The following is a 13,301-nucleotide window of genomic DNA, read 5'->3' on the forward strand; positions in this document are numbered from 1 at the left end:
TTTGATTTGGGCTGGGTCTGCTGGCTTAGTGGACTAATGCGTCCACTGTAGCGGCCTGTGTTTGACCTCATGGTCACAGATTCAAATCCCGACAGTTCCACTCATCCTTTCATCCTTCTGAGGTCTAAAAAATGAGTACCATTGAGTTGGGTGACAAACATCTGTTACTCAACGGCAAGATCCCCTTGGATAAACATGTGCTTACAAATGCACGTTATTTTATGTTATTTTGCTACTTATTTGAAGGCTTGCCTTCCTCTTGTGTGTGTCCTTCCCCTGGAGCATAGCCCTTATAACATCCGTTTGAGTGGCAGACTTGTATCCTTCCACTGTTGACATCTAGGAAGCAACTTTTTTTTAAGTGCTTTCTTGCAAGTATTTATTTTATGTTTTTTACTGATCCAAGCTGCAACGACCATGTTGGATTGGTAAATAAAAAAGCAAACAAAACAATTACGCCCACACAGGTGCATGCCTGCAGAATGACAACATTATTGCATCTTTTTTATTGGCCAAGGATGCAAGGCATTGGCGCAAAAAGCAGTGGCACAACCAATATGTGAAAAGGGTAAGACCTGTAGGTTTTGCCAGTGCTTGTTTATTTCATCTTCTCTCAATATTCAGGCCACATATTTCGTAATTGGGAATCCATATATGTTGTCCTGGATGCTTTAAACACGTCTCTCGTTAGACAACTAGTTTGCCAACATGTTGCTTGACTATTGTTAATCTGTCCCTTCATCACGGCAACTCAACTAGTTATTCTAATGTCAATTTACAGGCTCTATAATAGCACACATCTGTGGGGAGGATATTTGATTTTACAAATTACCAATAATATAAACAATATACAATACAAGCTTTGCAAAAGGACAATACAAGAAAACAACAAGAGAAGTAGGAAGAAAATATTTAAAAATGTATAACGTTCGTTCCTCTTTTGACCTTTGGGCCTTTTCCTATCATTAGCACTAGGTCCACAAGTAAGTTAACCTTTTTATCACAGAAATATGAGGTAAACTGTTCAATTTTAGACCAGGTTTGAGGTTTGCAAGGGCTTCTTGGTAAAAAAAAACAACAACAAAAAAACATGTTATAACTACACTAGTCATACAATCCTGGACACTCCCCGGGTGTCTAGTTTTCAGAAATTTCTGGGTATGGTAGGTTTTCCTAGATGGCGGCTGAGCCAAAACCCTAAATCCATAGCTAGCCACATTGGAAAAAAAAGTTTACAAAAATCATAGATTCTGTTTGGTAAAATATGGTGTCTTCAGGTCGCACTTCGGGAGTGTGTTATGTTGCAGGTATTGGGTTCAACCACACAAACATTTTTTTTAAATCTTTTAATCTCGTATGACAGAGTAGTGTGACCTTATTGGCGATTTTCTTGCCACTCTGTTCTAACACGACTATGTGAAGATTCTTTGATGCAAAATAAATGGATACTGACTTGTAGTCTTGGGGCTGCATGGTGGTGATTTTCACTGCAGTCCTAAATGGCTCAGCCAACTCCCCTGCTTGGTATGTTTACCATACGGGATAATAATTGGAGCCTATTTTCAGTTCTCTATTCATCCAAACCAAGTGGACTATGAACCTTCCAGTAAAAGGTGTCATGGGATTGAAAGCTCTTTACTGCATGGCTTTTGTTAAAGCTCCAAAGTTAAAGTTAATCAGACTAGTCTTTTCCTCGTTATTTAGACATGTTAGACATCGGCTAAGTTGGAAGTATTGCAAAGTAGTTCTGGAAATGTTTTCTTTTTTTTTTAAAACAAATTTATTCTGAAAATGTTGTCTTGGTGGCATTAAGAGTGTGCTCATTTGTATAGTAGTATGCTAGACTCTTCACTTTCTCTTTACATATTTGTTTTTATGCATTGGATAAAAAATGTTTCGGAATTCCTGCACACAATTGAGAACTATTCAAAGGTTTATGACTTCAGCGGAGATCACTTTAATGTAGACCCAGATGTGAGTAATAATTTCGCAGTCGTTATATTCACTGCTACTTTTCGTCTGCTGCAAACTTGAAGGCGAGAGGTACCGCTTTACAGGCTATGCGCAGCAAGTGATCTACAGCAAGGCATGCTGCAAAAGGAAAACGTTAGTTAGCTGTAGCACTCTATTTATTTACACTTTGTGGATGTATATTCACTTGAGACAGTTCCACCTCCCCTCTGTCTCGAAAGTAGTAGTGGTGCTCACTTTCTTTTCTGTGGAACAGTAAGACTTTATCAAGCAGGTACACAGATAACTTAGGGGCGGATTACGATGGCGGGACCGTATCAGAAACGGGAAAGCCCAACAGTCCGTTGGCGGTCCTGACATAAGCATTACAATGCAACCCCCTACCACGGCAGTCGCAATACCTATATTTGTATTGCGGCGTGTGATGCTGACTGCAGCACACGTCCCAAGACAAAAAGGGGACACTGCACATATCCCTGCACTATGTGGCAGGCACCATACGTTGCCTGCCTCATGGTGCAGGGATATGTAGGGGAGCATCATAGGTGCCACCCAGGTCCCATATCTGGGCGGCAGGGGACAAGGGGAGCCCGCTACGGTCCCCCAAAGTCCCTTCCCACTGTCTTTTCATGGCGGGTTACCCACCATGAAAAGGCAGGCGGAAAGCGACATTGTAATCCCTACGGCGGTGCCCGGCAGGCACCGCCACCATTGTAGGGAATACAATTCCCTCCAATGCACCGTTGGGCTCAAGGAGCCCGTCGGATGCGTGAAGATTGGGCTTTCCAACCGCCAACACACCGCCCGCCATCCTTATTAGGGGGCGGGGATATTGCTTAGGATCGCGGTGAGACCGCCACCACGGGCTGTCGGTGGTGGTCTCACCGCCATCCTAATCAGGCCCTTAGTTCCAGGAGAGGAAAAAAATATCACATACATGCTGAATCCTGTATTTTTTGGTACTTTGTGGGCTTCAGGTAGCATAATCGCAAGGCATAGTCTTCATGCTAGATCCTGGGGAAAAAGACGTTGGAGAAAAGTAAGTTGCAGTATTCTGAACCCAGCACATGATGGCAGCAAAGTGCAACGCATATGATTCAACGCTGCTGCAAGCTGCAAAAAGCAGATAGATTTGAAGATTTCGTAAGTTTTTGTGAAGCAAAGACTTCAAGCTGAAGAAACATTGTAGCGGGCAAGTAACTTGTTTTGTTTTCTGGCAAATTTCAATGGTCAAATCTCTTGTTTTTTGTGCTTTATTTGTCCTCTAATTTTCATGCCTTTGTTTCCCTCGTGATATTTCAGATTGTTTCTGTATCTTCACTGGTGTTGGAATCCAGCCCGAAATCATGTAGATGTGTATCGTCCAAGCAAACTTTATGTGTAAAAGATGAAGCAAAAAGAGATAACAAAGCATCCCACCGAGACCCGTCCCGGAATGCCACGTGGGCTGAGAGGACCAGCGCCGAAAGGAACTGTCTTGCGTTGAACTCTTGAATTTTGACTGAAAAAACGTATCCTTGTTGATGGTAGCCGATTAAGGAATTTATGGATTTCGTGATGTGGGCTCGCTCTGCTTCAGTGTAAAAAGGAGAGACAGATAGTTGAGGCCCTTTGTCACTCGGAATGCTTCTTTGGTAGGACATGGCTCCAGTGCAGATTAAATATATTTCACAAAATGACTGATCGTTGAGGATCTAGGCTCCAAACAGCCTTGGAGTTGAAGAATACCCTACACTGTGCAAGAAGCAACGCAGTGGAGGACGTGGAAGTAAAGTAACCTAGAGGGGCTACTAGAGGACTCTGGATTCACACAGAAATGTAGTCCAGGCGCAAAGACTCTTTGGCTTCTCGGACCAGGCATTTTTGTTCAGAGGCACATAGATGTTCGCATAAAACATTAGCTTATTGACTGGATTGACACAGATCGAATTACCCTTACCCCAACTCAGTAGTGTGACTGTAACGCAGATAACAGAGATGGTTATCGAATTTATCGTTTTTTAATTTTTTTAATCTTAGGTTTTTGCTTCAACTATTTAATAAACTGAACTAGAAATCCGTAAGTCATTGTTACCGAAAATACCTGCTCAAAGGAGGGAAGTGCATTGATGTTTATGGAGCAGGTTTGATTTTTGGCTACTCAGATAACCGCTGTCGCAAACCCATTAAACAATACAGAAATGCTCTTGCTGCCCCTTTTTCATTAGACCAGCACCGATGTTTCAGCTCTGTCATTGAAGCATATGTTTTGTCAGGACTCCGCACAGGAACCTTTTACCAAGTAAATATTCTCTGCTTCCTAAAGAGGTTATGCGCCAGAAATTCTTTCTGCCTGCTGCTGTCTCCGGTTGAGAACTATGCAATTCACTCAGTGTCAGACCCGACATCTTTACTCAATTAACTGTCACTCAGGTGCCCATAAAGTACAGGGGCCTTGCACTTTACTCCTAGGTGCATCTTCATGTCACCCTGCCGCTATATCAGTCCCCATGATTTTACAAAAGATACAGTAATACCTAAAGAAGTGGTGCTTGGCACGTGCATCACTCAGTTTTCTTTTGCCTCTCGAATCCTTATGAAGCAGACGTTTATACTCTTTTATCCATGTTTTCCCTGACCATTGACATCTACTGAGCCCTGCTGAAAAGGCGCACAGCTACTGAGGGGTGTATTTAAAGGATAGGCCGGAGTTTAGGCTGTGCTGGTGAGAGGCCTCTGGTTTTCGACTTGGTGAACCTCATTGCAGTTTAGCACAATCTGAGATCTCAGTGGGAGAGGATAGGAGTGGGTGCTAGATTCCTTGTACCCTGCGCTTCTCTTTGAAGAGGGTGCAAGGGATTCATGCACATGCTTGCAGACAAGCAGGATACTAAAGATGAGTGCTCATCCGTAGTACCTTGGTCCCAGCAGGAACCTGCTGTTGAGTCCTTATCTTCTCTTGTGACTTTGCATCAGTGTCCTGCCGAGGAAAAGGTGTACATTGCCAGGAAATGTTCCCACATTGAGGCAGCATTGCAGGTATGATGTAGAGCTTATAGTTCACTGTCCATGCCTGCATTTTCTTGTTAATTGAAAATACATACTTACTGTGTTTACATCGTTTTCCGATTCAAAATCTAGAAGCGAATTCTCGCACAATAGGTAATTTCCATGTCCGTGGAAGAGGATTCTAATTCTATGAATGGTCCACCTAGCGAACTATACATGAATGGTCAACCTAGCGAACTAAACATGGCAGTACACTTTCCATTAAGCATTTCGTTTTTTTGGTTGAACTCACAAATTCTAGGTTTTACTGGATGACCAATTGATGTACTTAATCTTTTCTTAGTTTCCCATGCCTTTAAGATGGATTTTCAGAGTTACCAGAATGTGACTTTTGAAGAGCCACGTTTCGTGCTTCTTCCCAGTCCTCATCACAGTATCAGGAAATACTATGGTTGGTGTAAGAATGCATTATTAGTGAAACATGTTGAGAGTTCAAGCCTGTGCATTTGGGGTCCTTTATCTCTCCTTATTTCTAAACTGCTATTGCTGTTGGGATTTCTGTATAGCATAGAAGGTTGATGGTGGTTGCATTTCATCATATGTACCAGTGCTGAAGTGGTGCGACTGGCCAAGGTTGAAATGCTCTGAATAAAACTGAAGAACCATAGAACAATGAGGGATATTGATGGAATCTCACATGCCTGTGATAAGCTGCATTTAATGTGTCCCCAAGTCTAAATGCAATCTCTGTGGTGTGTTCTTCACACTGGCCAGGACAGATTTGGAAGAGACAACAGCAGCAGCTCCATGAGCTATGGCTTAAACATTGCAACATAATCTAATTATTTTGGGAGTGATCAAATGGCCGTATTGAACTCCTTGAATATAGGTGTCATTAGAAGAGCGCCTAACAGTAAGCAGTTGAAAAGCACAATAAATAAGGCATATCCAGCTGTCTACGCGTCATGTGATTTTTCAGTCAGGCTTCCTTTCCCAGCCAACAACTCTTTGTAATATGTCCATAAAACAGTTTTTACTTGATGTATATTATACATATTGGATCCTTTTGAAATATTGTATTTTTGGTACCCTCACACGTCAAAATGTTGAACTGTAAACATTGAAAATAGTATGTCTTAGGCCCGACTAATGGTTGATTTATTTTTTTCTGGTTGCACTTGGATAGATAGCAGAGTTGGGATGGACCTCGTATATTGTGCATCTGCCACGAGGCTCCTTTGTCTCCTTTTGCATGTTTAGGGTGACTAAAAAAATATCTGTACTGTGTTTATTTAAATGATCCCTTACCAGTCATTTGTCCTACCTGTAGGTTGCACATAAATGCAAAGGTAAATTAATTGTTGTAGTGTACGAAGTGTAACTTGATCACATCGCTGTCTTTAAAAAGAGACCGTGCAGGAGCATTTTGCACTATTTTTCTGCTGGGCCTCAGTTACACTTGAATCGTACACTCAATTGGGTTACAAAAATAACAAAAAAACACTTCTGAATTCTAGAGGGTTCTTTCATGCTGCACAAAATCCTGATATGCACTTCTTATGGTCTTAATCTTATAGGCACTTCAAATGTGACACACAAACTATGTAAAATGGTCAATAAGCAGTTTTTCTTTTGTTGTTTTCTAGTTAAGTGGTGGAAACGGAGGCTTCGTGCTTTGTCTGCACTAGCAAGGCATGCGAGAATGAAGCGTTGCTGCTATCAATCTCTCGCTCTCCTTCCATTGATCATGGTATTCGAACTACTGTTATATACATTTTTTCATGACGATGTTGAGCAGAGTACATCGGCAATTATGCGCTTTGCTCTTTGGAAGTGTTGTTGGTTGTAAATTTCAGTATCGGTCTAAATGTTAGCAACAGTAGTAAGGCTATCTGCTAGTTTCATTGGTTAAAAAGCACTGACTGTTCCCTCATAGAATTCTTCCAGAGATTGAGAAGTACCTCTTTGAGTGAGACTGGAGCAATTCCAGGGTTTAATTTGTTAACACAGCTTAACACTTTCCCATCACCACTATGGTTGATTCCTTGAGTCAATGGACATATGAACAATTGGCATGAAATGTGTACATTTTCCTCATCTGTATTCTAGGATTTACGTGCTTTGAGCATTTTTGTCTTCTAGTCTGATTGTTAGTCTAAGAAGGGATACTAGTGCTGGAAAACTATTGTCGAAAGAAAATAAGCAAAGTAAATAGAAAAAGTTTGTACGGTGTGCCCATGGCTTCTGCTTTTCTTATGGCTTTTCTTATTATCTGTGCTAAGCAAAAGATAATGTTTTTATAGTAGGGCACTACTCTATTGGGTATTACTTCCTATTGATCAATATGGCTTGTCTGGGGAGATATGAATCATATAAGCCTATACTTTTGTTCTTTTTGATAGGTTATAATGTATGGAGGGACCTGAAACCAGAATCATGCAATAAGTGGTCATTTCTCAACGGTGGCAGCTTTCACCTCTATAAACAAATTCTTCTTCTATATAGTGTGCATCCTTTTCTCTGTTGTCAGAAAATATCAAGCCTCTGGAATATTGCGAGGAAGGAGCGATGGTCCTATGCCAGAATAAAACCATATTTTCCCTTTGTTCCCTTTTAAATGGAATTGTTGCAGAATACTCCTCTTCTGCCAAATTCAACTTTCAAGAGATTAGGAAACAATCCCACATGGAATAATCTTCCAAGCAACTTCCCTTCAAGTATATTGGAGTTGGCAAGGTCTCCTCTTAACTTAGTTTTGATATAACTCATTGATAGTGAAAATAGCGCCACAGCGATCAGTGGCATTTTTGCATACCTCACAACTTTCCAAACTTGCTATTGTAGAGATCCTTTAAGCAAAACATAGACCACTTGGGTTATTTTTTTCTCTTCACAATTGAATCTGTATATTGCAGGCCCTCTTAAACCACCTTAGATAAGGATTTCTTTTTTTTCTGTTCCTTCCCTTATTGAAGCAATAGCAATGACTACTTCGTTAAAAAATAAAAATAAACGGGTTTGCTGTTCTCCCTGTTCATGAAGCAAGCTTGAATATATTTTCCATACTGTTAGTGAGCAAGGGCTGGTTATAGGCAAAGAGCTTTGGGACCATCAGCTCAAAATTGATTAAGGCTCTGCTTGGACTACGGTGATAAAGTTCCCAGTCCCTCTAGTGCCTTCTCCATAATGTTCAATATTGTTCCCCCAAACAATCAATAGTGTTTCATGTTTTTTTTCCAAGTACACCATACAACACATGCTGAAATTTGAATTTTGATATTGCTTAAGGCAAGCTGAGGATAAAATGTGGTTTGCTTCAATGTTTTAAGGCACATTGAAGCAAACTTTCAGAGGGTGCTCCTCCAGGAGAACCCCAAGTTGAGTGTGCATCTGGTTGAAATGGTATGATTTCATTCTTTTAAGTTGACATCGATCACTGATGAGTAATTTTGCCTAATAGTTTTATCTTTCTGCTAAGGTGGTCATTGTTTTCCACATTTCCCCTCATATGGTGCCAACATTTATGTTCTGATCACTTCATGTCAGGTGATCTAGGTAATAATCCAACTCATTTCTGTAAATAGGGTCTGTGTGGTGTGGAGTGTTTATTTTTTGCTTGTAAAGCACAATGTACACTGACTTTTTTTTTATATAATAAAGGATATTTTTCTTCTTGCACTTCTTTTTTTTGGGGGCGCTTCCCTCATGTTTGCTGCTCCTGGGATTTATTTGGGATACAATATTGGTGAGGTTTAAATTAGAGACCTAAATTGGCAGTTAAAAATCTGTGTGTAAGTGGTCCTCTGAACACAGCAGCTAGGTCTTTAGAAAATTTGAGTTCCTTTATATTTAGGGATTTGTTATTTTACTTTTGTCTCTTATTTAGTCTTGGGGGGGCTTAATTGCATCGATTCATCCTTGAAGGCTTGCAGTTTGAGTGCACGATTAAAAAGAAAATCAAAAATTTAAACAGTAAATCAAAACTCCGTGCATATTCTGATAAACTTAAAACACAGAAACACACATACTATGACCTAAAAATAGTTTAATTCAAACTGTCCAATGTGTGGAAATGTGTTTGATGGTCATGTTATTCACACAAATAAATAAGGGGGCACATATTGTTTAAAAAAAAAAAAAAAGAACAAAAAAAAGAATGACTGAGAAAAAACAATATTGGGTTTTACTCTGGACAATTAAGTAGTTACAGCTCATACTTGGTTGGAAAACAGTTAATATGCGCATAGCCTCTGATTTTCGACCCACTGGGATGAAATGGGGCATCATCAGGAGAAGATATTCAAAGCAGCCGAGAGGAAAAGTGGAAGGAAGAGCCAAAAATACTAAGAATGATCACCGGGACAGCATGCCAATAGTTCTGTTAGATTACACAACTTACAGAGAAGAGAGGGCCAAGGAGCCTTTTCATTGAGAACCAAATGATAAAATAGGAGACAATTCTATAATTAATTAAAATAAGGTGAAAGCATATGTGGATGGAATGGTGACACATCAATGGTGACTCCTGCCGTATGGCCTAGTAGTGTCTATATATAAATTGCAGAAAAAATAGTTCCTGATAATAATTAAAAAAAGAATATGGGGAAAAAAGTAGGGCTTACCAATTGCGCGTGGCTGATCCAATACATCATTTCAAAAGGTTGCACTCCTCGTAGAGAAAGGTACACAAACTGGTAGCGCTCTGTCAATTAGTGTATCAGAGAGCCATGTGGACATTTTCAGCACACATTACAGGTTAAAGTCTGGAAGCACAGGCTCAAGTCATGAAATTACATTAGAGAAAGGGAACAAGTGAGCACAGCTGGTCACGCTAAAACAGAGTAAAGAAGCTGGCTGTAGAACTGGAAGGACATTCATTTAAGGCGTTTCCTGAAGCTACCGAGGAAAGAGATTATGCCTGTACAAGGTGGAAAAGCGGTAAAGTCGCAATCTCTACCCATGTAGGGCAAGAAGAATGTGCACACAGGTTGTGGTGTACCACCACAATGGTTGAGAGAGGAAGAGGTGGCAGACTATGTGTCTGTCTGCAGAGTCACCAATTGGTGTTCTCTTGAATCTGAATTTGGGATGTTTGATTGACTGCCCAAAAATTGAACTGATCAAAAAAATAGAAAGGGCCAAAGAAAGGGACTTTCTATACGGGTCATGAGTAAAGAAGTGGCAGAAAAAAATCTTTCCACGATTATGGCAATTAAAATGGTGCCTTGGTGAAATCATATGCATGGATCGGGAACTGACCTTTTGGATATAGGAGTCCAGAACGGGTTACTGCCCATGATGTGGGCATATGTAAAACAAGTATGTCAATAGGAAAAAGAAATACTGCCCCTAAATGAGGGGCTAAATGTAAGGCAAAACCGAATAAGAAAGGCAGGCACATAAAAGACAATGGGGCACAGAATACCGATTATGTAAAATAATCAAAATGAATAAATCCTAAAGAATACAAGACTAATCAAAAACACACCCAAAAAATTAAATTCTAATTAAACCACAAATAAGTCATAAAATTACAAAGGAAAGCAGCAAATTAAATGTCCATGCGAAACGTCGATGGAAACAATGTGAAAAATGTTGCCATAAAAATGTTAGATTCCTCACCTTAGAATATCCCCAGGCGTCAGACTGGATCCGGAAGATTTTTCGTCAGCAATACCCCTTGCGCGTCGCTAGGCGTCGTCTGCGGCTCCGCGTCCGTCGTCGGCGTCGTGCGCTGGAATGACGTCGTCGGAGTACTTAGACGCCGCCCTCGCGCGCTGACGTCAGTTCTTCTTTTTTCCGCGCCAGTAAGCGCAGATCCGGGAGAGCTACCCCTTTTAGTCTTTTTTGACTACGTTTTTTGATCCTTTTTGATCTTGTCTCGACTCCGGTGCCGGTAGGATGCCTGGTTTTAAAGCCTGTGCTGACTGCAACCGCTTGATGTCGGTTACGGACCATCACCGCCGGTGCCTTTACTGTTTGGGCCTCGACCACGACGCGGCGTCGTGCGCGGACTGCAAGGCCCTGACCTCGAAGGCTAGACTGGAGCGGTCCCGTAAGCTTCTCGAGCTTCGCCACTCGCAGCCGACGTCATCATCGTTCGTCTGGCTCCAAGTCTTCGGGTAAGTCGAAGCACTCCAAGAAGTCCAAGAGGCGACACCGCTCTTTGGACTCCCCTCGCCGGTCGCGCGACTCGGCCGAGGGTCAGGGTGGTTCCACCCCCGAGGCTCCAGCGGAGCCGCAGGCACCGCGCAAGTCCCCATGCCCGCCGGTCCCTGGGACTGACGCGACGCCCGCGGAAGTCCGTGCCTTCCTCTCGGCCATGAGGAACCTGGCTCCGCAGTCGACGCCCGCTGGCGCGCCTTCGGGCCCCGCGGACCCGACTGGGCAACCTTGCCTGCCGGCGGCTCCGGCCCCGGCGCCGGCTCCAGCCTTGACGCCGCAAGTGCCCGTGGGACCCGTTCCCGAGTCCCCGCCGACGCCGGTCGACCTTGTCACGCCTCCTCCGCCGCGTCAACACCGGTACCACCTCCGACGCCGGCTCCGCTCGGCGTCGAGCCCCAGTTCAGCCCCGCTCCGGGCCCGGCGTCGATGGACGCCGCGTTCGGCGCCGCTGGAGACACATTATGTCTATCGCCCGGCTCCGATCCTTCCTCCTGCATACCAGGAATCGGATGACGGGTGCGAATGGGAGGGATCCGAGGATCCTATGGCCGCTCAGGCTCAGCTGTCACAGGACTGGGCAGATGAACTGGGGGAGGCCAGTGGTCTGGATACCTCTCCAGACACTGGATTCATCTCTCCTCCGACTGTGGCTTCGGAGGAGGGTGCTGCTTTCTCTGTGGTGCTGCGCAAGGCGGCCGCAGCCCTTGGGCTCGAGCTGCCTGCCGTGGCTGTGAGGACTAACGTCCTCACTGAGGTGCTTCAGTCTGCAGCAAGCTCCACTGAGCCTCTGCTGCAATTCAATGAGGCCCTCATTGACGTTCTGCAGGGCACCTGGTCCAAGCCTTCCACAGTTCCTCCTGTGGACAGGAACGTTGCCAGGCGCCACCGCCCTGCTCCGGGCGACCCCAGCTTTCTGTCCCAACACCCTACCCCTGAGAGCCTGGTTATCCAGGCCTCTACCTCCCAATCCTCCTTCCCGACCGCTCCGCCGGACCGGGATTCCAAGAGACTGGAGCAGTTTGGCAAAAAGCTGTTCTCTTCCCTTAGTTTGGGCCTGCGGTCCTTGAACACCGCCTGTCTCTTGGACCGTTATTCCCACTCTCTGTGGGATACGGTGGAGGACGTGCTGCCCCTGTGTCCAGAGGAGGTCCAGACACGACTTACCCAGGCTCTGGCCGATGGGAGGGATGCAGCATGACATGCTATCCGATGTGGGCTTGACACTACGGACTCGCTGGGTAGGGCGATTTCTACCACGGTGGCGCTTAGACGTCACGCCTGGCTGAGGTCCACGTCCTTTTCGGGTGATGTCCAGAGCACTCTCATGGACATGCCCTTTGATGGCACTCGCCTTTTTGGCAAAAAAGCGGACAGTGCGCTGAATCGCTTTAAGGACTCCCGGGCTACGGCCAAGTCCTTGGGCCTCTCGGCCCCGCGGTCGCAAACTTCCGCCTTTCGCCCCTTTCGTGGCCAAGGAAGGGGTGCCTCCTCGCGTACGCCTAGCCACCAGCCGCAGAACCAACCTGCGCGCGGTCGCGGACGTGGTTTCCGCCGAGGCGGTTCTGGAGGACGACGCGGTCAGCCCACATCCACCCCGGCAGCATCCGCCTCAAAGCCTTCCTAGTCCGAGCTTTCAGGCCCATTCCACGCCAGTGGGCGGCAGAAATCGCCATCACCTGCTCCACTGGCGGTCCATCACATCGGACAGGTGGGTGCTGCAAATCGTCCGAAGGGGCTACTCCCTCCCCTTCGAGACTACCCCTCCAGCCATGCCACCGCAGCACCACCGTATCTCGGGGGATCATTTGAATCTTCTCCACGAGGAAGTTTCGGCCCTCTTGGCCAAGGGGGCCGTCGAGCGCGTTCCGAGCCCAGAAGTAGGTCGTGGTTGTTATTCCCACTACTTTCTGGTTCCCAAGAAGGGCAAAGGGGGCCTACGCCCTATCTTGGACCTCCGGAACGTCAATGCCTTCCTCCGGAAGGAAAGGTTCAAGATGTTATCTTTGGCTCAGGTTCTAACTGCCCTAGACCCGGGAGACTGGATGGTAGCGTTGGACTTGCAGGGCGCATATTTCCACATCCCCGTCCTGCCGGCCCACCGGCGTTACCTGCGGTTCACGGTGGGCCAAGAGCACTTTCAGTTTACCGTGCTCCCCTTTGGCCTTACCAGTGCCCCT

Source organism: Triturus cristatus, chromosome 9 (assembly GCF_964204655.1).
Source record: "Triturus cristatus chromosome 9, aTriCri1.1, whole genome shotgun sequence".
NCBI lineage: Eukaryota > Metazoa > Chordata > Amphibia > Caudata > Salamandridae > Triturus > Triturus cristatus.